The sequence below is a fragment of the Danio aesculapii genome, chromosome 20 (genome assembly GCF_903798145.1).
Source record: "Danio aesculapii chromosome 20, fDanAes4.1, whole genome shotgun sequence".
NCBI classification, from domain to species: Eukaryota; Metazoa; Chordata; class Actinopteri; order Cypriniformes; family Danionidae; genus Danio; species Danio aesculapii.
In genome coordinates this window covers 49,118,161-49,143,488 of record NC_079454.1, presented here as the reverse complement: position 1 = coordinate 49,143,488, position 25,328 = coordinate 49,118,161, and the positions used below count along the sequence as shown (strand labels likewise).

At 38.2% G+C, this 25,328-nt stretch overlaps 15 non-coding genes across 15 annotated transcripts; all 15 read right to left on the bottom strand.

The window, feature by feature from the left end:
• Nucleotides 1-2,656: 2,656 nt before the first annotated feature.
• trnad-guc (transfer RNA aspartic acid (anticodon GUC)) lies at nt 2,657-2,728 on the bottom strand. Its single transcript has one exon. It is a non-coding gene; the product is annotated as a tRNA-Asp (tRNA).
• Nucleotides 2,729-2,886: 158 nt separating this feature from the next.
• On the bottom strand, nt 2,887-2,958 carry trnad-guc (transfer RNA aspartic acid (anticodon GUC)). The gene has a single exon. It is a non-coding gene; the product is annotated as a tRNA-Asp (tRNA).
• Nucleotides 2,959-5,274: 2,316 nt separating this feature from the next.
• Nucleotides 5,275-5,388, bottom strand: LOC130213915 (U5 spliceosomal RNA). The gene has a single exon (XR_008835564.1). It is a non-coding gene; the product is annotated as a U5 spliceosomal RNA (small nuclear RNA).
• A 1,132-nt stretch (nt 5,389-6,520) lies between these two features.
• Nucleotides 6,521-6,636, bottom strand: LOC130213916 (U5 spliceosomal RNA). The gene has a single exon (XR_008835565.1). It is a non-coding gene; the product is annotated as a U5 spliceosomal RNA (small nuclear RNA).
• Nucleotides 6,637-8,454: 1,818 nt separating this feature from the next.
• Nucleotides 8,455-8,568, bottom strand: LOC130213914 (U5 spliceosomal RNA). Its single transcript, XR_008835563.1, has one exon. It is a non-coding gene; the product is annotated as a U5 spliceosomal RNA (small nuclear RNA).
• Nucleotides 8,569-9,706: 1,138 nt separating this feature from the next.
• LOC130213925 (U5 spliceosomal RNA) lies at nt 9,707-9,822 on the bottom strand. Its single transcript, XR_008835573.1, has one exon. It is a non-coding gene; the product is annotated as a U5 spliceosomal RNA (small nuclear RNA).
• Nucleotides 9,823-11,326: 1,504 nt separating this feature from the next.
• LOC130213941 (U5 spliceosomal RNA) lies at nt 11,327-11,439 on the bottom strand. Its single transcript, XR_008835588.1, has one exon. It is a non-coding gene; the product is annotated as a U5 spliceosomal RNA (small nuclear RNA).
• Nucleotides 11,440-14,087: 2,648 nt separating this feature from the next.
• LOC130213939 (U5 spliceosomal RNA) lies at nt 14,088-14,204 on the bottom strand. Its single transcript, XR_008835586.1, has one exon. It is a non-coding gene; the product is annotated as a U5 spliceosomal RNA (small nuclear RNA).
• Nucleotides 14,205-16,036: 1,832 nt separating this feature from the next.
• Nucleotides 16,037-16,150, bottom strand: LOC130213920 (U5 spliceosomal RNA). Its single transcript, XR_008835569.1, has one exon. It is a non-coding gene; the product is annotated as a U5 spliceosomal RNA (small nuclear RNA).
• Nucleotides 16,151-17,274: 1,124 nt separating this feature from the next.
• On the bottom strand, nt 17,275-17,388 carry LOC130213924 (U5 spliceosomal RNA). Its single transcript, XR_008835572.1, has one exon. It is a non-coding gene; the product is annotated as a U5 spliceosomal RNA (small nuclear RNA).
• A 1,298-nt stretch (nt 17,389-18,686) lies between these two features.
• LOC130213919 (U5 spliceosomal RNA) lies at nt 18,687-18,800 on the bottom strand. Its single transcript, XR_008835568.1, has one exon. It is a non-coding gene; the product is annotated as a U5 spliceosomal RNA (small nuclear RNA).
• Nucleotides 18,801-19,938: 1,138 nt separating this feature from the next.
• Nucleotides 19,939-20,055, bottom strand: LOC130213929 (U5 spliceosomal RNA). The gene has a single exon (XR_008835577.1). It is a non-coding gene; the product is annotated as a U5 spliceosomal RNA (small nuclear RNA).
• Nucleotides 20,056-21,551: 1,496 nt separating this feature from the next.
• On the bottom strand, nt 21,552-21,665 carry LOC130213918 (U5 spliceosomal RNA). Its single transcript, XR_008835567.1, has one exon. It is a non-coding gene; the product is annotated as a U5 spliceosomal RNA (small nuclear RNA).
• Nucleotides 21,666-22,805: 1,140 nt separating this feature from the next.
• Nucleotides 22,806-22,922, bottom strand: LOC130213928 (U5 spliceosomal RNA). Its single transcript, XR_008835576.1, has one exon. It is a non-coding gene; the product is annotated as a U5 spliceosomal RNA (small nuclear RNA).
• A 1,497-nt stretch (nt 22,923-24,419) lies between these two features.
• On the bottom strand, nt 24,420-24,533 carry LOC130213917 (U5 spliceosomal RNA). Its single transcript, XR_008835566.1, has one exon. It is a non-coding gene; the product is annotated as a U5 spliceosomal RNA (small nuclear RNA).
• Nucleotides 24,534-25,328: the final 795 nt, after the last annotated feature.

Here is a 25,328-nt window from a genome sequence, read left to right as displayed (position 1 = left end):
GTTTGTTGGCAGAAAGAGAGAAGAAATGCCCGCATGTGTTTAGCATTTTTCCTTATCGCAAACACAACAGCAATCTGGTAATGATTGCGCTGCTCTTTTTCAGGGTTAATTTTTGTGATATCCAGATTGCAACAGAGAAATACTGCAGACTGTAATAGACTGTACTATTGTAAGAAGATATCTTTGTAGACTGATGCAGGGGCGTCGCTAGACCCAATTCACTGGGGCACGTGCCCCAGTGAAAATCTCCAGTGCCCCAGTAAATGCATTGAGATATGATTTACTTCCTATGCAAGTGTATTTATTAAGAGTGGTAATTCCGAAAAAAGACGTTATTCTCTATGTGCAACCGAACTAACGCTGGGGAAAGCAATGTGTTTAACCAAAAAGCAAACTGACGCATCTCCGCGTGTGCGCAGAGAACCCGCGCACCTCTCGCACGCGCTGCTCTTCTTCTGAGAGTCCCGGTAGTTAACATGCGTGCCAAAAAAGCAGGCAACCTGCTTGTTACGCGCCGCTCATGCGTTGTAAAACCAGCGTAACAGCTTTTTTTGTTTTGCAAGTGGACAAAACTAAAGTTTAAACAATATGATGGTGATCTTACCAAGCATGCCTCCTGATCGATTTTTTTTATATGAAGCAAAAAGGAGGGATGAGGAGTCAGGGAGGTAAGACTTAACAAACCTAATTATCTGCCATGTGTCAAGTCTACAACAGATAATCCTATAACACATCTTTTTTTATGTATTTTATTGACTTGTCTATAGAATTTCACTCAAATTAAATTAATATTTAAAAAGTTATTTCTTAAATGATCTTAGCATCACTCCAGTTGTCTTAACATTGTTTTCCAGTTACATTTAAGATTATTTTGAAGAATAATTGTATAAGAATACTTTTATTTATAATAAATATAATATACATATATATAATAAAAGTATTCTTATTATTATACAATTATTCTTCACAATTATACAATTATCTAGTGTATATATATATATATATATATATATATATATATATATATATATATATATATATATATATATATATATATATATATATATATATATATATATATATATTACGTGCCCCAGTAGAGCTTTATGTCTAGCAACGCCCCTGGACTGATGGCTTTTCATGCTGTTCAGCCTTATAATCTTAAAATATGAGCAAAATCACCTGTTTTGTCATCACTTCAGACATTACGCTAGAGAATCATTCAAACACTAGCTCACAAAAGGGTTTTTAGACTCTCTGTGTTTGATTTGTCCTTTTATATACACTATTGTTCAATCAAACTGTTGTATAAACGCAATATCACACTAATAGCAGTGCGATGTGGCTGTATATCAGCACTGGTGGGACACTAAGGCAGCACACACCTCCCACCACTGCCTACATACAGCCACATCACACTGCTACGAGTGTGATATTGCTCATAAATATATTTAATAATAATAATAATGCAAAATTATAGATTAAAGAATAATAAAAAAATTGTATAATAATAAAATGATTTATAAAATGAATGATTTATCATATTTGATTCCTCGACCAATAAAGGGTTAAAATGTAACGTAGCATAAAAGCAATACTTAGTATGATGATAACCTGGAATGATGAAGCATATCATTCACAACATATCAAGCATTCACTGACAATTTCCTTTATTGCCATTGAGGCTATTATGATCATTTTAGATTAAATCTCTGAACACATATCATTATTTCCCCCCCCAAAAAAAACAACATTTTAACAAAGACAAAATGAGTCAGATGGAACATTTTCACTCGAATCCAGCCAGCCAGCAGCTCTTTAGCTAATCTGTTATCTGAAGGGCTCTGAACTCTCATAGCAGACTTTCCATCCTTCTCACTTGATTTGCAAAAGTATCTAAACATCCCTGCGTGGACTTTAAACATCTTGCGGCTGGGGCTTTTTACCAAGCTCTCCTTCATCCCACATATGTCTTCCCACAGTGTCCAGGCATGGAAAAAGATTTGGGCAGAGGAATCATGACTGCTGTATGTCGGCCCACCCGTGTCTTACCTCACGCCCTTTGGCCCCGATCCTGCAGATGAGTTTTCCTCACTTCTGACTGGCAGCAAAACACATGCAGTTCAATTCAGTTTAATTCATCTGTATTTATACAGCGCTTTTACAATGTAGATTGTGTCAAAGCAGCTTCATATAGAAGATCATAGTGAATTGAAACATTGTCAGTTCTGTTTTCAGAGTTAAAGTTTGTTTAGTTCAGTTCAGTGTGGTTTAATATTCATTGCTGACCCAGATATCATAAAATGTGGGCCACTTTAGGCAGTTGTGCAGCGTTGGTGGTATTCCTTTGGGCCATACAAATTTAATGTGATCCTGAAGTGGCCCACCTGTACAATGGCTAAGAGGGGCCAAAGATTCAAATTCATATAAGGGCCATTTAAGGCAAAGATTTGGCACTTATGGCAAAATGTAATCTGAATGTGAGCCTAATGTAACAATAAGCTACAGAAAAAAAACATTTCTTTTAGCTAAATTACATTTACCGAATACAAATTTCTGACAGATACTGTCCATTGTGCTAAAAAGGAAGTAACAAAAATAAAAAAAATTACATTTCTTTACCTATATTACACTTTTTTGAGGACCAAATAATAAACTCCCCGTCGGGGAATCGAACCCCGGTCTTCCGCGTGACAGGCGGAGATACTGTCCACTATACTAACGAGGAAGTACTGAAAGATTGACTACCAAACCAGCTTTTCATGTTACTAGCGTCATGAAAGGGAGTTTAATGATGAATAATTTTTCATTAATAATTCTTTGGGAAGGATTCCTACTTTAGCTATTTTACACTTTATTTTTTGAAGACCAAAAAAAATTTCGTTTCTCCCCGTCGGGGAATCGAACCCCGGTCTTCCGCGTGACAGGCGGAGATACTGTCCACTATACTAACGAGGAAGTAACTGACAAGAATGGTGCCAAATGCGACCTTTATCTTACACTACACTAGCACCAGAAAGACCGCTTACTGAAAATCAAAAAGAGGGAAGAAAATGTTTGTACTTACATGGCTTGACAAACAGGCAAAAATATTTCCACCTGAAGACCAAAAATAAAGGTTTCTCCTCGTCAGGGAATCGAACCCCAGCAACACAGGGAATCTCGGCAGCCGCCAATAGTTAAGCTTAACTTTCCTTAACTTTTCCCATTCATTTTCTATGATGGTGCTTAACACAACCGATGCAATATACTTTTGGCCACGCGTAGATTCTTTGGCGCTGTGTCGTCATTTCCGTGGCGGGGAATTTAAAAAGCCCAGTGTTGACGACAGGGGAAGGTGTGTTTACTGAATTGTCAGGTAAAAAAAAGTTTTGTGTTGTACAACAAATAATTACTGTCTAAACCATCTTATCACAAACTTTGCATATGGTGTTTGCTGTTTAACTAACGTGATCAAGCAGAAAAGGTAAATATATAAGTATAAATATGGTATAATAAATAATATTGCATCATGAAATCAGATTATTAAACAATAATAGAATGTGAAATGAGATATTGATTGATATTAAATGTTGAAATATAATGGAAATTTAATTGCATATTAAAAATGTTTTGTTTCCCAGGATTTATGCCAAATAAATATACATTTATTTATTGATACATTTAGATTAATTCATTTATTGATAATGTCATTGACACATTCATTCTTTAATTATTATCTATTACAATCATTATTTACAAAATAGTTGCATTAATTGTTTATTTAAAAACTACAGCTGGTATTTTATAAGCAGTTTTGTTTTTATAGGTTAATGGTTCAATGTTATTTTCTTATGCATACTCAACATGTTTATAATAGAAAAAATACTAAATTAAAATATATACTGTATGTTAACAGTGCAGTAGGATGTAGTACATGTAATTAATAACCTATATCATACGCGCACACACACACACACACACACACACACACACACACACACACACACACACACACACACACACATAAATTACTAAAAATAAAAGATGGCAAAAAAGTGTTCAGTTTAGTAGTATTATATTTGTTATAAAAACTGATTATTAAAAACAGATTATTAAAAACAGATTATTAATAGAATCGTGCGACACTGCGAAAAGAGGCGGGATTAAACAAGATGATTAGACATTAAAAAAACGCAAGCGATTGCTCCATGTTTTAAATTTCTGTCCAGAGAGGTCATGTTTTGATCCTCGATTGGTCTCACGCAGTCAAGTGATGCGATTTCGCAGGTCAGAGTTCACCAAGCTTGAACTTTGTACCGCAGCGACATGCGAAACTTGACGCATGACCTTGAGTTTCCGGTCTGCCGCACTCGCGTGAGTATGAATGGAAGTCTATGGGAGGAAAAGCCCAGTGTGACCGCAGCTTCACCTGTACTGCATGTCTTTGGACTGTGGGGGAAACCGGAGCACCTGGAGGAAACCCACGCGAACGCGGTGAGAACATGCAAACTCCACACAGAAACGCCAACTGACCCGGCCAAGGCTCGAACTACCGACCTTCTTGCCGTGAGGCGACAGCACTACCTGCTGCGCCACGCGTCACCCCTTACTTTGTTTTATTTAAAAGATATATATATCTGCTTCAAGGCAAGTCCTCAGACTGTGAAAGAATGTCCAGTTTATCAAACATTTTACAAAATCTACCATCCAATATCACTGCAAGACTGAATAATACCATAGGATCTGTTAGTTGTGTAAATGAAGTCATACAGAGATCTCAACACATAAAGCAGGGGTCACCATACTTGTTCCTGGAGGGCCGGTGCCCTGCAGATTTTAACTCCAACCCTAATCAAACCCACCTGAACCAGCTAATTAAGCTCTTACTAGATAAACTAGAAACTTCCTGCCAGGTGTGTTGAAGCAAGTTGGAGCTAACCTACGCACGACGAATGTGGACACAATGCAAGTACTGCTTTGGTCATATTAGAGTTTGAGCTTATGTCAATGTTGTCGTTTTACATGGTCTCGGCTAGCAAAATCTGCACATCAGAAGGATTATTAAACTGTACTAAGTTCTTATAACTCATCCACATGAATTAAAAAGTAATAGAATAAGATTTAACTACTGTTGGCTTTTAAATAGCTTCATTACAATGATAAGATTACTAAATAAACAAGGACAACAACTACAAAATAGACCTTTGCTTGACATCATTGCATCCTATCCGTGTTTATCGTGAAAGTTTAGTAGCTAACAGTTATTAGAATCTGCTATTTACAATATGGAGAACCCCACTGGATAGCGGGGTATCAAAAATTAGTCAAAACTCATGGTGTTCCTCTCCACGGAAATCTTTAGTAAAAGGCGAAAGATTTATACGATATGAAGAGAAACATGAGTGTACTAGCTTGCCCAGTAACCGCAGTACGTACTCCAGTGAAACACCACACTACTCAAGCACGGTAACCTGAAGGACACAATCTGTTAAACCGACAGAGACCAAAAGGGGGCGCTATCCTACTTCAGTCAACAAAATAATCCACAGAATCTCAGGACGTAAAACTGAGTCAAGAGCCCTAATTTGCACTGACATGTATTAATAATTTAAGCTGTGTTGAGATTTGATGAAAAGAAAATGGGAAAATCTCATCAAACATTAGGCCTATATTATATTATCGAACATTACAATCATGTCCAATTCGTCAGAAACATGAATTGTATTTCCAAACTTTCAGCTCACATAAAACCAGCAAAATCTCCAACATGCTAATGAGAGACTGTCTGTCAATCATCAGAAGGTCTTTATGCCATCATTGGTTGATAGTTAGAAAAAAAACTGCATTGGATTTTTTGACTGGCTTCTGATGATTGACAGACAGCCTCCGATTAGCATGTTGACCCGAGGAAAAGTAGATGCGCAACTACGTTCACGAAATGAACAAAAGTTTGAAAGACGAAGAAAATATACTTTCAGTTCAGCATTTTCTTTTTCCTCCAACATTCGTGTTTATTATTTAATTATTTATCTGCCCGCACTATTAATAATTTCTATGTTTATTTATGCAGGAATTTGTGGATATTTTATTTGCATTTATTTATGTACATGTTTATTTATTGTTTTATTGGTGCAGGAATTTATGGATTTGTTTACTCATTTTTTTATATATTGCGTATTTATTTATTTATTGTTTTAGCAAGTTTCGTCCTCCATACTTCAGGAAACACAAAGAAAATATTGCGAATCTGCTTGGAATATTCATGCAAACATAAACTGAAGTAATAAACTTTTTTAGATTGACATATATTAACACAATTTAACGTGTAGCGTCAAGTGCGTTCAATTAAAATACACACAAAAGCGACTCTAACCCGACTTCAAGAAACTGTCAATCTGTCAGTAAAATTCTGATTCTTTCTACAGATTTAAACCATCTTAATTAATTAATCATTTATTATTTTAAGATAGCATTATTATCCTACCCTAGACAGTATACAGCACTTTTTTACAAGTTCTGATATTGAACATTTTCAGAGAGCCCCACATTCAAGCAGGGCATCAAAAAATTCGTTTATACTCATTGTGTTCCTCTCCACGGAAATCTTTAGTAAAAGGCGAAAGATTTATTCGATATGAAGAGAAACATGAGTGTACTAGCTTGACTTACAGTAGCAGTACGTACTCCAGTGAAAACGCCACACTTCTTAAGCACGGTAACCTGAAGGACACAATCTGTTCAATGCCTGTTATACTGACAAAGACCAAAGGGGGCGCTATCAGTGAACACTGAAATCCTCAGGACATAAAACTGAAGGTCAAGAGTTCTTATTTGGACTGACTTATATGAATAACTTATGCTTTATTTTATCAAACTCGGTCCTGGAGGGCCGGTGTCCTGGAGAGTTTATCTCTAACTTCCTTCAATACACCTGCCAGGAAGCTTCTAATATATCTAATAAGAGCTTGATTAGCTGGTTCAGGTGTGTTTGATTAGGGTTGGAGGAGCTAAACTCTCCAGGACACCGGCCATCCAGGACCGAGTTTGGTCACCCCTGAGTATTATTCACAAAACAATTGTGTTGGGCATTTTACTTTGATTTCATTCATTCATTCATTATTTTTTTCGGCTTAGTCCTTTTATTAATCTGGGGTCGCCACAGCGGAATGACCCTCAAACTTATCCAGCATAGGTTTTACGCAGCGAATGCCCTTCCAGCAGCAACCCATCTCTGGCAAACATCCATACACACTCATTCGCACACATACACTACGGACAATTTAGCCTGCCCAATTCACCTGTACTGCATGTCTTTGGACTGTGGGGGAAACCGGAGCACCCAGAGGAAACCCACGCGAACGCGGGGAGAACATGCAAACTCCACACAGAAACGCCAACTGACCCGGCCGAGGCTCGAACCAGCAACCTTCTTGCTGTGAGGCGACAGCACCACCTGCTGCGCCAAGCGTCACCCCTTACTTTGTTTTATTTAAAATATAATAATATTTGTGCTTCAAGGCAAGTCCTCAGACTGTGAAAGAATGTCCAGTTTATCAAACATTTTACAAAATCTACCATCCAATATCACTGCAAGACTGAATAATACCATAGGATCTGTTAGTTGTGTAAGGTTTTCTCAAGGTTTTTTTTCTTCACTTCCGCCTTTAGTGAAGTTTTTTTTCCCTCTCCGCTGTCGCCACTGGCTTGCATGGTTCAGGATCTGTAGAGCTGCGCATCGTTGGATTTGCTCTTCAATATTTGGACTCTCAGTAGTGATTATTAAACCACACTGAACTGAGCTAAACTGAACTGAACTTAAACACTACAAACTTAACTACACTGTTCCTATTTACTGTGACCTTTTATGTGAAGCTGCTTTGACACAATCTACATTGTATAAGCGCTATACAAATAAAGGTGAATTGAATTGAATTGAATTAAATAAAGTCATACAGAGATCTCAACACATAAAGGAGGGGTCACCAAACTTCCTGGAGGGCCGGTGCCCTGCAGATTTTAACTCCAACCCTAATCAAACCCACCTGAACCAGCTAATTAAGCTCTTACTAGATAAACTAGAAACTTCCTGCCAGGTGTGTTGAAGCAAGTTGGAGCTAACCTACGCACGACGAATGTGGACACAATGCAAGTACTGCTTTGGTCATATTAGAGTTTGAGCTTATGTCAATGTTGTCGTTTTACATGGTCTCGGCTAGCAAAATCTGCACATCAGAAGGATTATTAAACTGTACTAAGTTCTTATAACTCATCCACATGAATTAAAAAGTAATAGAATAAGATTTAACTACTGTTGGCTTTTAAATAGCTTCATTACAATGATAAGATTACTAAATAAACAAGGACAACAACTACAAAATAGACCTTTGCTTGACATCATTGCATCCTATCCGTGTTTATCGTGAAAGTTTAGTAGCTAACAGTTATTAGAATCTGCTATTTACAATATGGAGAACCCCACTGGATAGCGGGGTATCAAAAATTAGTCAAAACTCATGGTGTTCCTCTCCACGGAAATCTTTAGTAAAAGGCGAAAGATTTATACGATATGAAGAGAAACATGAGTGTACTAGCTTGCCCAGTAACCGCAGTACGTACTCCAGTGAAACACCACACTACTCAAGCACGGTAACCTGAAGGACACAATCTGTTAAACCGACAGAGACCAAAAGGGGGCGCTATCCTACTTCAGTCAACAAAATAATCCACAGAATCTCAGGACGTAAAACTGAGTCAAGAGCCCTAATTTGCACTGACATGTATTAATAATTTAAGCTGTGTTGAGATTTGATGAAAAGAAAATGGGAAAATCTCATCAAACATTAGGCCTATATTATATTATCGAACATTACAATCATGTCCAATTCGTCAGAAACATGAATTGTATTTCCAAACTTTCAGCTCACATAAAACCAGCAAAATCTCCAACATGCTAATGAGAGACTGTCTGTCAATCATCAGAAGGTCTTTATGCCATCATTGGTTGATAGTTAGAAAAAAAACTGCATTGGATTTTTTGACTGGCTTCTGATGATTGACAGACAGCCTCCGATTAGCATGTTGACCCGAGGAAAAGTAGATGCGCAACTACGTTCACGAAATGAACAAAAGTTTGAAAGACGAAGAAAATATACTTTCAGTTCAGCATTTTCTTTTTCCTCCAACATTCGTGTTTATTATTTAATTATTTATCTGCCCGCACTATTAATAATTTCTATGTTTATTTATGCAGGAATTTGTGGATATTTTATTTGCATTTATTTATGTACATGTTTATTTATTGTTTTATTGGTGCAGGAATTTATGGATTTGTTTACTCATTTTTTATATATTGCGTATTTATTTATTTATTTATTTATTGTTTTAGCAAGTTTCGTCCTCCATACTTCAGGAAACACAAAGAAAATATTGCGAATCTGCTTGGAATATTCATGCAAACATAAACTGAAGTAATAAACTTTTTTAGATTGACATATATTAACACAATTTAACGTGTAGCGTCAAGTGCGTTCAATTAAAATACACACAAAAGCGACTCTAACCCGACTTCAAGAAACTGTCAATCTGTCAGTAAAATTCTGATTCTTTCTACAGATTTAAACCATCTTAATTAATTAATCATTTATTATTTTAAGATAGCATTATTATCCTACCCTAGACAGTATACAGCACTTTTTACAAGTTCTGATATTGAACATTTTCAGAGAGCTCCACATTCAAGCAGGGCATCAAAAAATTCGTTTATACTCATTGTGTTCCTCTCCACGGAAATCTTTAGTAAAAGGCGAAAGATTTATTCGATATGAAGAGAAACATGAGTGTACTAGCTTGACTTACAGTAGCAGTACGTACTCCAGTGAAAACGCCACACTTCTTAAGCACGGTAACCTGAAGGACACAATCTGTTCAATGCCTGTTATACTGACAAAGACCAAAGGGGGCGCTATCAGTGAACACTGAAATCCTCAGGACATAAAACTGAAGGTCAAGAGTTCTTATTTGGACTGACTTATATGAATAACTTATGCTTTATTTTATCAAACTCGGTCCTGGAGGGCCGGTGTCCTGGAGAGTTTATCTCTAACTTCCTTCAATACACCTGCCAGGAAGCTTCTAATATATCTAATAAGAGCTTGATTAGCTGGTTCAGGTGTGTTTGATTAGGGTTGGAGGAGCTAAACTCTCCAGGACACCGGCCATCCAGGACCGAGTTTGGTCACCCCTGAGTATTATTCACAAAACAATTGTGTTGGGCATTTTACTTTGATTTCATTCATTCATTCATTATTTTTTTCGGCTTAGTCCTTTTATTAATCTGGGGTCGCCACAGCGGAATGACCCTCAAACTTATCCAGCATAGGTTTTACGCAGCGAATGCCCTTCCAGCAGCAACCCATCTCTGGCAAACATCCATACACACTCATTCGCACACATACACTACGGACAATTTAGCCTGCCCAATTCACCTGTACTGCATGTCTTTGGACTGTGGGGGAAACCGGAGCACCCAGAGGAAACCCACGCGAACGCGGGGAGAACATGCAAACTCCACACAGAAACGCCAACTGACCCGGCCGAGGCTCGAACCAGCGACCTTCTTGCTGTGAGGCGACAGCACCACCTGCTGCGCCAAGCGTCACCCCTTACTTTGTTTTATTTAAAATATAATAATATTTGTGCTTCAAGGCAAGTCCTCAGACTGTGAAAGAATGTCCAGTTCATCAAACATTTTACAAAATCTACCATCCAATATCACTGCATGACTGAATAATACCATAGGATCTGTTAGTTGTGTAAATGAAGTCATACAGAGATCTCAACACATAAAGCAGGGGTCACCAAACTTCCTGGAGGGCCGGTGTCCTGCAGATTTTAACTCCAACCCTAATCAAACCCACCTGAACCAGCTAATTAAGCTCTTACTAGATAAACTAGAAACTTCCTGCCAGGTGTGTTGAAGCAAGTTGGAGCTCACCTGTGCAGGACGAATGTGGACACAATGCAAGTACTGCTTTGGTCATATTAGAGTTTGAGCTTATGTCAATGTTGTCGTTTTACATGGTCTCGGCTAGCAAAATCTGCACATCAGAAGGATTATTAAACTGTACTAAGTTCTTATAACTCATCCACATGAATTAAAAAGTAATAGAATAAGATTTAACAACTGTTGGCTTTTAAATAGCTTCATTATAATTTCAAGATTACTAAATTAAACAAGGACAACAACTACAAAATAGACCTTGACAACATTCCATCATATTTGAATCGTTTATGTTCAGTAGCTACCAACTAATTGTTCAAGGAACTGCTATCTACAACTTGGAGGACCCCACTGATTAGCGGGGTATCAAAAATTAGTCTATACTCATGGTGTTCCTCTCCACGGATATCTTTAGTAAAAGGCGAAAAATTTACACGCTTTGAAGAGAACCATGAGTGTACTAGCTTCATCAGTAACCGCAGTACGCACTGCAGTGAAACACCACACTTCTCAAGAACGGTAACCTGAAGGACACAATCTGTTAAACCGACAGAGACCAAAAGGGGGCGCTATCCTACTTCAGTCAACAAAATAATCCACAGAATCTCAGGACGTAAAACTGAGTCAAGAGCCCTAATTTGCACCGACATGTATTAATAATTTAAGATGTGTTGAGATTTTGAAAAGAAAATGGCAAAATCTCATCAAACATTAGGCCTATATTATATTATCGAACATTACAATCATGTCCAATTCGTCAGAAACATGAATTGTTTTTCCAAACTTTCAGCTCACATAAAACCAGCAAAATCTCCAACATGCTAATGAGAGACTGTCTGTCAATCATCAGAAGGTCTTTATGCCATCATTGGTTGATAAATAGAAAAAAAACTGCATTGGATTTTTTGACTGGCTTCTGATGATTGACAGACAGCCTCCGATTAGCATGTTGACCCGAGGAAAAGTAGATGCGCAACTACGTTCACGAAATGAACAAAAGTTTGACAGACGGAGAAAATATACTTTCAGTTCAGCATTTTCTTTTTCCTCCAACATTCGTGTATATTATTTAATTATTTATCTGCCCGCGCTATTATTAATTTATACATTTATTTATGCAGGAATTTGTGGATATTTTATTTGCATTTATTTATGTACATGTTTATTTATTTACATTTATATTTAGTCATTTAGCAGACGCTTTTATCCAAAGCGACTTACAAATGAGGACAAGGAAGCAATTTACACAACTATAAGAGCAGCAGTGAACAAGTGCTATAGACAAGTTTCAGGTGTGTAAAGTCTAAGAAGCAAAGCATTAGTAAATTATTTATTTATTTATTTATTTTGTGAGAGAGAGTACAGTTAGTGGTATAGGCAGAGAGGCAGTTGCAGATTAGGAAGGAAAGTGGAGACTAAACAGTTGCGTTTTTAGTCGTTTCTTGAAGACAGCAAGTGACTCTGCTGTTCTGATGCAGTTAGGGAGTTCATTCCACCAACTGGGCAGATTGAATGTGAGAGTTCGGGAAAGTGATTTCTTCCCTCTTTGGGATGGAACAACGAGGCGACGTTCATTCACAGAACACAAGTTTCTGGAGGGCACATATATCTGCAGAAGTGAGAGCAGATACGAAGGAGCAAAGCCAGAGGTCGCTTTGTAAGCAAACATCAGAGCTTTGAATTTGATGCGAGCAGCAACTGGCAGCCAGTGCAAACGGGTGAGTAGCGGAGTGACATGTGCTCTTTTGGGTTCATCAAAGACCACTCATGCTGCTGCGTTCTGAAGCAGCTGAACAGGTTTGATAGAGTTAGCTGGAAGCCCGGCTAGTAGAGACTTGCAATAGTCCAGTTTGGAGAGAACAAGAGCTTGAACAATGAGTTGAGCTGTATGTTCAGATAGGAAGGGTCGGACCTTTCTGATGTTATAGAGTGCGAATCTGCAAGATCGATTTATTGTTTTATTTATGCAGGAATTTATGGATTTGTTTACTCATTTTTTATATATTGCGTATTTATTTATTTATTTATTTATTGTTTTTACAAGTTTCGTCCTCCATACTTCAGGAAACACAAAGAAAACATTGCGAATCTGCTTGGAATATTCATGCAAACATAAACTGAAAGTAATAAACTTTTTTAGATTGACATATATTAACACAATTTAACGTGTAGCGTCATGTGCGTTCAATTAAAATACACACAAAAGCGACTCTAAAGCTGCGGTCACATTGGGCTTTGTGTGTGCGAAATTCTGTCGTGAGGCGCTGCGAAAAGGGGCGGGATTAAACAAGCTTATTAGACATTTTAAAAAAGCAAGCGATTGCTCCATGTTTTAAATTTCTGTCCAGAGAGGTCATGTTTTGATCCTCGATGGTCTCACGCAGCCAAGTGATGCGATTTCGCAGGTTAGAGTTCACCAAGCTTGAACTTTGCACCCCAGCAACCGGCGAAATTTGACGCATGACCCTGCGTTTCCGGTCTGACGCATTCGCGTGCGTATGAATGGAAGTCTATGGGAGGAAAAGCCCAGTGTGACCGCACCTTAATTTCTCTAAATTTAATCCAATCTGCTTTACTAAATATCCACCCTCCAGGTTTAACTATTTCATCCGACTTCATTTTCACTCCTACTTCCACAAAAATTGGGTAATGATCACTCCCTACAGTGCTTTCTTTTTTAACTTCCCACCAACAATCCCCAGCTATTGATTCAGAAACAAGAGTAATATCCACTGCAGATTCTTTCCCATTTCTAACATTTATTCTAGTACCATCTCCGTTATTAACACATACTAATTTTTTTCTATACATTAATTCCTAATTTAAAGCATGGAGCAATCGCTGGCTTTTTAAATGTCTAATCATCTTGTTTAATCCCGCCCCTTTTCGCAGCGCCGTACGACAGAATTTCGCACACACAAAGCCCGGTGTGACCGTAGCTTGACCCGTCTTAAAGAAACTGTCAATCTGTCAGAATAATTGAGATTCTTTCTACGGATTTAAACCATCTTAATTAATCAATTACTTTTTCTTGGTATCAATATTATCCTACCCTAAGTAATATACAGCACCTTTTTACAAGTTCTGATTTTCAACAATTTCAAAGAGCCCCACTTTAAAGCAGGGCATCAAAATAATTCGTTAATACTGATGGTGTTCCTCTCCACGGAAATCTTTAGTAAAAGGCGAAAGATTCATTCGAATTGAAGAGAAACATGAGTGTACTAGCTAGATTTCAGTAGCAGTACGTACTCCAGTGAAAACGCCACACTTCTCAAGCACGGTAGCCTGAAGGACACAATCTGTTCAATGCCTGTTATACTGACAAAGACCAAAGGGGGCGCTATCAGTGAACACTGAAATCCTCAGGACATAAAACTAAAGGTCAAGAGTTCTTATTTGGACTGACTTATATGAATAACTTATGCTTTATATCAAACTCGGTCCTGGAGGGTCTGTGTCCTGGAGAGTTTATCTCCAACTTGCTTCAATACACCTCCCAGGAAGCTTCTAATATATCTAAAGCTTCGGTCACACCGGGCTTTGTGTGTGCGAAATTCTGTCGTGCTGCGCTGCGAAAAGGGGCGGGATTAAACAAGCTTATTAGACATTTAAAAAGCGAGCGATCGCTCCATGTTTTAAATTTCTGTCCAGAGAGGCCCTGTTTTGATCCTCGATTGGTCTCATGCAGCCAAGTGATGCGATTTCGCAGGTTAGAGTTCACCAAGCTTGAACTTTGCACCGCAGCAACCTGCGAAATTTAACGTATGACCCCGCGTTTCCGGTCTGACGCATTCGCGTGCGTATGAATGGAAGTCTATGGGAAGAAAAGTCAAGTGTGACCGCACCTTTATAAGAGCTTGATTAGCTGGTTCAGGTGTGTTTGATTAGGGTTGGAGGAGCTAAACTCTCCCGGACACCGGCCATCCAGGACCGAGTTTGGTCACCCCTGAGTACTATTCACAAAACAATTGTGTTGGGCATTTTACTTTGATTTCATTCATTCATTAATTATTTTTTTCGGCTTAGTCCCTTTTTTAATCTGGGGTCGCCACAGCGGAATGACCCTCAAACTTATCCAGCATAGGTTTTACGCAGCGAATGCCCTTCCAGCAGCAACCCATCTCTGGCAAACATCCATACACACTCATTCGCACACATACACTACGGACAATTTAGCCTGCCCAATTCACCTGTACTGCATGTCTTTGGACTGTGGGGGAAACCGGAGCACCCAGAGGAAACCCACGCGAACGCGGGGAGAACATGCAAACTCCACACAGAAACGCCAACTGACCCGGCCGAGGCTCGAACCACCGACCTTCTTGCTGTGAGGCGACAGCACTACCTGCTGCGCCAAGCGTCACCCCTTACTTTGTTTTATTTAAAATATAATAATATTTGTGCTTCAAGGCAAGTCCTCAGACTGTGAAAGAATGTCCAGTTTATCAAACATTTTACAAAATCTACCATCCAATATCACTGCATGACTGAATAATACCATAGGATCTGTTAGTTGTGTAAATGAAGTCATACAGAGATCTCAACACATAAAGCAGGGGTCACCAAACTTCCTGGAGGGCCGGTGCCCTGCAGATTTTAACTCCAACTCTAATCAAACCCACCTGAACCAGCTAATTAAGCTCTTACTAGATAAACTAGAAACTTCCTGCCAGGTGTGTTGAAGCAAGTTGGAGCTAACCTGTGCAGGACGAATGTGGACACAATGCAAGTACTGCTTTGGTCATATTAGAGTTTGAGCTTATGTCAATGTTGTCGTTTTACATGGTCTCGGCTAGCAAAGTCTGCACATCAGAAGGATTATTAAACTGTACTAAGTTCTTATAACTCATCCACATGAATTAAAAAGTAATAGAATAAGATTTAACTACTGTTGACTTTTAAATAGTTTCATTACAATGATAAGATTACTAAATAAACAAGGACAACAACTACAAAATAGACCTTTGTTTGACAACATTGCATTCTATCCGTGGTTATCGTGAAAGTTTAGTAGCTAACAGCTAATGGAATCTGCTATTTACAACATGGAGGACCCCACTGGTTAGCGGGGTATCAAAAATTAATCAATACTCAAGGTGTTCCTCTCCACGGAAATCTTTAGTAAAAGGCGAAAGATTTATACGATATGAAGAGAAACATGAGTGTACTAGCTTTCCTAGTAACCGCAGTACGTACTCCAGTGAAACACCACACTTCTCAAGAACGGTAACCTGAAGGACACAATCTGTTAAACCGACAGCGACCAAAAGGGGGCGCTATCCTACTTCAGTCAACAAAATAATCCACAGAATCTCAGGACGTAAAACTGAGTCAAGAGCCCTAATTTGCACCGACACGTATAAATAATTTAAGCTGTGTTGAGATTTTAAAAAGAAAATGGCAAAATCTCATCAAACATTAGGCCTATATTATATTATCGAACATTACAATCATGTCCAATTCGTCAGAAACATGAATTGTATTTCCAAACTTTCAGCTCATATAAAACCAGCAAGATCTCCAACATGCTAATGAGAGACTGTCTGTCAATCATCAGAAGGCGGTCTTTATGCCATCATTGGTTGATAGAAAAAAACAGCATTGGATTTTTTGACTGGCTTCTGATGATTGACAGACAGCCTCCGATTAGCATGTTGACCCGAGGAAAAGTAGATGCGCAACTACGTTCAAGAAATGAACAAAAGTTTGACAGACGGAGAAAATATACTTTCAGTTTAGCTTTTTCTTTTTCCTCCAACATTCGTGTTTATTATTTAATTATTTATCTGCCCGCACTATTAATAATTTCTATATTTATTTATGCAGGAATATGTGGATATTTTATTTGCATTTATTTATGTGCGTGTTTATTTATTGTTTTATTAGTGCAGGAATTTATGGATTTGTTTTCTCATTTTTTATATATTGCGTATTTATTTATTGTTTTTGCAAGTTTCGTCCTCCATACTACAGGAAACACAAAGAAAATATTGCGAATCTGCTTGGAATATTCATGCAAACATAAACTGAAGTAATAAACTTTTTTAGATTGACATATATTAACACAATTTAACGTGTAGCGTCATGTGCGTTCAATTGAAATACACACAAAAGCGACTCTAACCCGACTTAAAGAAACTGTCAACTTGTCAGTAAAATTCAGATTCTTTACTACCGATTTAAACCATCTAAAATAATAAATATTTAATGCTTCATAGTAGCAAACTTACCCTACCTCAGATAGTATACTGCACTTTAATTCAAGTTCTGATTTTGAACATTTACAGGGAGCCCCACATTTAAGCAGGGCTTCAAAAATTCGTTTATACTCATAGTGTACCTCTCCACGGAAATCTTTAGTAAAAGGCGAAAGATTTATTCGATATGAAGAGAAACATGAGTGTACTAACTAGATTTTAGGTAGCAGTACGTACTCCATCGAAAACGCCACACTTCTCAAGCACGGTAACCTGAAGGACGCAATCTGTTCAATGCCTGTTATACTGACAAAGACCAAAGGGGGCGTTATCAGTGAACACTGAAAAACATGAGATGTATCCAGCTGCAGAATCGCAGAACCACACACAATCTAGCACACACGATTTTTAGGCAAACCATATATGGTAACTTAACTCCTTAGCACTATCGCCACCTATTGAATTTCACAAATATGATTTCCCATTTCAGTCATTATTATTGGAGTCGCCACAGCGGAATGACCCTCGAACTTATCCAGCATAGGTTTTACGCAGCGGATGCCCTTCCAGCAGCAACCCATCTCTGGGAAACATCCATACACACTCAATCACACTAATACACTACGGACGATTTAGCCTGCCCAATTCACCTGTACTGCATGTCTTTGGACTGTGGGGGAAACCGGAGCACCCGGAGGAAACCCATGCGAACGCGGTGAGAACATGCAGACTCCACACAGAAACACCAACTGACCCGGCCGAGGCTCGAACCAGCGACCTTCTTGCTGTGAGGCGACAGCACTACCTGCTGCGCCAAGCGTCACCCCTTACTTTGTTTTATTTAAAAGATATATATTTGTGTTTTAAGGCAAGTCCTCAGACTGTGAAAGAATGTCCAGTTTATCAAACATTTTACAAAATCTACCATCCAATATCACTGCAAGACTGACCATAGGATCTGTTAGTTGTGTAAATGAAGTCATACAGAGATCTCAACACATAAAGCAGGGCTCACTAAACTTCCTGGAGGGCCGGTGTCCTGCAGATTTTAGCTCCAACCCTAATCAAACCCACCTGAACCAGCTAATTAAGCTCTTACTAGATAAACTAGAAACTTCCTGCCAGGTGTGTTGAAGCAAGTTGGAGCTGACCTGTGCAGGACGAATGTGGACACAATGCAAGTACTGCTTTGGTCATATTAGAGTTTGAGCTTATGTCAATGTTGTCGTTTTACATGGTCTCGGCTAGCAAAGTCTGCACATCAGAAGGATTATTAAACTGTACTAAGTTCTTATAACTCATCCACATGAATTAAAAAGTAATAGAATAAGATTTAATAATTGTTGGCTTTTAAATAGCTTCATTATAATTTCAAGATTATTAAACTAAACAAGGACAACAACTACAAAATAGACCTTTGTTTGACAACATTGCATCCTATCCGTGTTTATCGTGAAAGTTTAGTAGCTAACAGCTAATGGAATCTGCTATTTACAATATGGAAAACCCCACTGGTTAGCGGGGTATCAAAAATTAGTCAATACTCATGGTGTTCCTCTCCACGGAAATCTTTAGTAAAAGGCGAAAGATTTATACGATATGAAGAGAAACATGAGTGTACTAGCTTTCCTAATAACCGCAGTACGTACTGCAGTGAAACACCACACTACTCAAGCACGGTTAAACCGACAGAGACCAAAAACCGACAGAGACCAAAAGGGGGCGCTATCCCACTTCAGTCAACAAAATAATCCACAGAATCTCAGGACGTAAAACTGAGTCAAGAGCCCTAATTTGCACCGACACGTATAAATAATTTAAGCTGTGTTGAGATTTGATGAAAAGAAAATGGCAAAATCTCATCAAACATTAGGCCTATATTATATTATCGAACATTACAATCATGTCCAATTCGTCAGAAACATGAATTGTATTTCCAAACTTTCAGCTCACATAAAACCAGCAAAATCTCCAACATGCTAATGAGAAACTGTCTGTCAATCATCAGAAGGAGGTCTTTATGCCATCATTGGTTGATAGTTAGAAAAAAAACTGCATTGGATTTTTTGACTGGCTTCTGATGATTGACAGACAGCCTCCGATTAGCATGTTGACCCGAGGAAAAGTAGATGCGCAACTACGTTCAAGAAATGAACAAAAGTTTGACAGACGGAGAAAATAAACTTTCAGTTCAGCATTTCTTTTTCCTCCAACATTCGTGTATATTATTTAATTATTTATCTGCCCGCACTATTAATAATTTCTATGTTTATTTATGCAGGAATTTGTGGATATTTTATTTGCATTTATTTATGAACATGTTTATTTATTGTTTTATTGGTGCAGGAATTTATGGATTTGTTTACTCATTTTTTATATATTGCGTATTTATTTATTTATTTATTTATTGTTTTTGCAAGTTTCGTCCTCCATACTACAGGAAACACTAAGAAAATATTGCGAATCTGCTTGGAATATTCATGCAAACATAAACTGAAGTAATAAACTTTTTTAGATTGACATATATTAACACAATTTAACGTGTAGCGTCATGTGCGTTCAATTAAAATACACACATAAGCGACTCTAACCCGACTTCAAGAAACTGTCAACCTGTCAGAAAAATTCAGATTCTTTCCACAGATTTAAACCATCTTAATTAATTAATCATTTACTATTTCATGGTAGCAATATTATCCTACCCTAGACAGTATACAGCACTTTTTTACTAGTTCTGATTTTGAACATTTTTCAGAGAGCCCCACTTTTAAGCAGGGCATCATAAAAATTAATTCATACTCATAGTGTTCCTCTCCACGGAAATCTTTAGTAAAAGGCGAAAGATTTATTCGATATGAAGAGAAGCATAAGTGGACTAGCTTGACTTACAGTAGCAGTACGTACTCCAGTGAAAACGCCACACTTCTCAAGCACGTTAGCCTGAAGGACACAATCTGTTCAATGCCTGTTATACTGACAAAGACCAAAGGGGGCGCTATCAGTGAACACTGAAATCCTCAGGACATAAAACTGAAGGTCAAGAGTTCTTATTTGGACTGACTTATATGAATAACTTATGCTTTATATCAAACTCGGTCCTGGAGGGCCGGTGTCCTGGAGAGTTTATCTCCAACTTGCTTCAATACACCTGCCAGGAAGCTTCTAATATATCTAATAAGAGCTTGATTAGCTGGTTCAGGTGTGTTTGATTAGGGTTGGAGGAGCTAAACTCTCCAGGACACCGGCCATCCAGGACCGAGTTTGGTCACCCCTGAGTATTATTCACAAAACAATTGTGTTGGGCATTTTACTTTGATTTCATTCATTCATTAATTATTTTTTTCGGCTTAGTCCCTTTATTAATCTGGGGTCGCCACATCGGAATGACCCTCAAACTTATCCAGCATAGGTTTTACGCAGCGAATGCCCTTCCAGCAGCAACCCATCTCTGGCAAACATCCATACACACTCATTCGCACACATACACTACGGACAATTTAGCCTGCCCAATTCACCTGTACTGCATGTCTTTGGACTGTGGGGGAAACCGGACCACCCAGAGGAAACCCACGCGAACGCGGGGAGAACATGCAGACTCCACACAGAAACGCCAACTGACCCGGCCGAGGCTCGAACCACCGACCTTCTTGCTGTGAGGCGACAGCACTACCTGCTGCGCCAAGCGTCACCCCTTACTTTGTTTTATTTAAAAGATATATATTTGTGTTTTAAGGCAAGTCCTCAGACTGTGAAAGAATGTCCAGTTTATCAAACATTTTACAAAATCTACCATCCAATATCACTGCAAGACTGACCATAGGATCTGTTAGTTGTGTAAATGAAGTCATACAGAGATCTCAACACATAAAGCAGGGCTCACTAAACTTCCTGGAGGGCCGGTGTCCTGCAGATTTTAGCTCCAACCCTAATCAAACCCACCTGAACCAGCTAATTAAGCTCTTACTAGATAAACTAGAAACTTCCTGCCAGGTGTGTTGAAGCAAGTTGGAGCTGACCTGTGCAGGACGAATGTGGACACAATGCAAGTACTGCTTTGGTCATATTAGAGTTTGAGCTTATGTCAATGTTGTCGTTTTACATGGTCTCGGCTAGCAAAGTCTGCACATCAGAAGGATTATTAAACTGTACTAAGTTCTTATAACTCATCCACATGAATTAAAAAGTAATAGAATAAGATTTAATAATTGTTGGCTTTTAAATAGCTTCATTATAATTTCAAGATTATTAAACTAAACAAGGACAACAACTACAAAATAGACCTTTGTTTGACAACATTGCATCCTATCCGTGTTTATCGTGAAAGTTTAGTAGCTAACAGCTAATGGAATCTGCTATTTACAATATGGAAAACCCCACTGGTTAGCGGGGTATCAAAAATTAGTCAATACTCATGGTGTTCCTCTCCACGGAAATCTTTAGTAAAAGGCGAAAGATTTATACGATATGAAGAGAAACATGAGTGTACTAGCTTTCCTAATAACCGCAGTACGTACTGCAGTGAAACACCACACTACTCAAGCACGGTTAAACCGACAGAGACCAAAAACCGACAGAGACCAAAAGGGGGCGCTATCCCACTTCAGTCAACAAAATAATCCACAGAATCTCAGGACGTAAAACTGAGTCAAGAGCCCTAATTTGCACCGACACGTATAAATAATTTAAGCTGTGTTGAGATTTGATGAAAAGAAAATGGCAAAATCTCATCAAACATTAGGCCTATATTATATTATCGAACATTACAATCATGTCCAATTCGTCAGAAACATGAATTGTATTTCCAAACTTTCAGCTCACATAAAACCAGCAAAATCTCCAACATGCTAATGAGAAACTGTCTGTCAATCATCAGAAGGAGGTCTTTATGCCATCATTGGTTGATAGTTAGAAAAAAAAACTGCATTGGATTTTTTGACTGGCTTCTGATGATTGACAGACAGCCTCCGATTAGCATGTTGACCCGAGGAAAAGTAGATGCGCAACTACGTTCAAGAAATGAACAAAAGTTTGACAGACGGAGAAAATAAACTTTCAGTTCAGCATTTTCTTTTTCCTCCAACATTCGTGTATATTATTTAATTATTTATCTGCCCGCACTATTAATAATTTCTATGTTTATTTATGCAGGAATTTGTGGATATTTTATTTGCATTTATTTATGAACATGTTTATTTATTGTTTTATTGGTGCAGGAATTTATGGATTTGTTTACTCATTTTTTATATATTGCGTATTTATTTATTTATTTATTTATTGTTTTTGCAAGTTTCGTCCTCCATACTACAGGAAACACTAAGAAAATATTGCGAATCTGCTTGGAATATTCATGCAAACATAAACTGAAGTAATAAACTTTTTTAGATTGACATATATTAACACAATTTAACGTGTAGCGTCATGTGCGTTCAATTAAAATACACACATAAGCGACTCTAACCCGACTTCAAGAAACTGTCAACCTGTCAGAAAAATTCAGATTCTTTCCACAGATTTAAACCATCTTAATTAATTAATCATTTACTATTTCATGGTAGCAATATTATCCTACCCTAGACAGTATACAGCACTTTTTTACTAGTTCTGATTTTGAACATTTTTCAGAGAGCCCCACTTTTAAGCAGGGCATCATAAAAATTAATTCATACTCATAGTGTTCCTCTCCACGGAAATCTTTAGTAAAAGGCGAAAGATTTATTCGATATGAAGAGAAGCATAAGTGGACTAGCTTGACTTACAGTAGCAGTACGTACTCCAGTGAAAACGCCACACTTCTCAAGCACGTTAGCCTGAAGGACACAATCTGTTCAATGCCTGTTATACTGACAAAGACCAAAGGGGGCGCTATCAGTGAACACTGAAATCCTCAGGACATAAAACTGAAGGTCAAGAGTTCTTATTTGGACTGACTTATATGAATAACTTATGCTTTATATCAAACTCGGTCCTGGAGGGCCGGTGTCCTGGAGAGTTTATCTCCAACTTGCTTCAATACACCTGCCAGGAAGCTTCTAATATATCTAATAAGAGCTTGATTAGCTGGTTCAGGTGTGTTTGATTAGGGTTGGAGGAGCTAAACTCTCCAGGACACCGGCCATCCAGGACCGAGTTTGGTCACCCCTGAGTATTATTCACAAAACAATTGTGTTGGGCATTTTACTTTGATTTCATTCATTCATTAATTATTTTTTTCGGCTTAGTCCCTTTATTAATCTGGGGTCGCCACATCGGAATGACCCTCAAACTTATCCAGCATAGGTTTTACGCAGCGAATGCCCTTCCAGCAGCAACCCATCTCTGGCAAACATCCATACACACTCATTCGCACACATACACTACGGACAATTTAGCCTGCCCAATTCACCTGTACTGCATGTCTTTGGACTGTGGGGGAAACCGGACCACCCAGAGGAAACCCACGCGAACGCGGGGAGAACATGCAGACTCCACACAGAAACGCCAACTGACCCGGCCGAGGCTCGAACCACCGACCTTCTTGCTGTGAGGCGACAGCACTACCTGCTGCGCCAAGCGTCACCCCTTACTTTGTTTTATTTAAAAGATATATATTTGTGTTTTAAAGGCAAGTCCTCAGACTGTGAAAGAATGTCCAGTTTATCAAACATTTTACAAAATCTACCATCCAATATCACTGCAAGACTGACCATAGGATCTGTTAGTTGTGTAAATGAAGTCATACAGAGATCTCAACACATAAAGCAGGGCTCACTAAACTTCCTGGAGGGCCGGTGTCCTGCAGATTTTAGCTCCAACCCTAATCAAACCCACCTGAACCAGCTAATTAAGCTCTTACTAGATAAACTAGAAACTTCCTGCCAGGTGTGTTGAAGCAAGTTGGAGCTGACCTGTGCAGGACGAATGTGGACACAATGCAAGTACTGCTTTGGTCATATTAGAGTTTGAGCTTATGTCAATGTTGTCGTTTTACATGGTCTCGGCTAGCAAAGTCTGCACATCAGAAGGATTATTAAACTGTACTAAGTTCTTATAACTCATCCACATGAATTAAAAAGTAATAGAATAAGATTTAATAATTGTTGGCTTTTAAATAGCTTCATTATAATTTCAAGATTATTAAACTAAACAAGGACAACAACTACAAAATAGACCTTTGTTTGACAACATTGCATCCTATCCGTGTTTATCGTGAAAGTTTAGTAGCTAACAGCTAATGGAATCTGCTATTTACAATATGGAAAACCCCACTGGTTAGCGGGGTATCAAAAATTAGTCAATACTCATGGTGTTCCTCTCCACGGAAATCTTTAGTAAAAGGCGAAAGATTTATACGATATGAAGAGAAACATGAGTGTACTAGCTTTCCTAATAACCGCAGTACGTACTGCAGTGAAACACCACACTACTCAAGCACGGTTAAACCGACAGAGACCAAAAACCGACAGAGACCAAAAGGGGGCGCTATCCCACTTCAGTCAACAAAATAATCCACAGAATCTCAGGACGTAAAACTGAGTCAAGAGCCCTAATTTGCACCGACACGTATAAATAATTTAAGCTGTGTTGAGATTTGATGAAAAGAAAATGGCAAAATCTCATCAAACATTAGGCCTATATTATATTATCGAACATTACAATCATGTCCAATTCGTCAGAAACATGAATTGTATTTCCAAACTTTCAGCTCACATAAAACCAGCAAAATCTCCAACATGCTAATGAGAAACTGTCTGTCAATCATCAGAAGGAGGTCTTTATGCCATCATTGGTTGATAGTTAGAAAAAAAACTGCATTGGATTTTTTGACTGGCTTCTGATGATTGACAGACAGCCTCCGATTAGCATGTTGACCCGAGGAAAAGTAGATGCGCAACTACGTTCAAGAAATGAACAAAGTTTGACAGACGGAGAAAATAAACTTTCAGTTCAGCATTTTCTTTTTCCTCCAACATTCGTGTATATTATTTAATTATTTATCTGCCCGCACTATTAATAATTTCTATGTTTATTTATGCAGGAATTTGTGGATATTTTATTTGCATTTATTTATGAACATGTTTATTTATTGTTTTATTGGTGCAGGAATTTATGGATTTGTTTACTCATTTTTTATATATTGCGTATTTATTTATTTATTTATTTATTGTTTT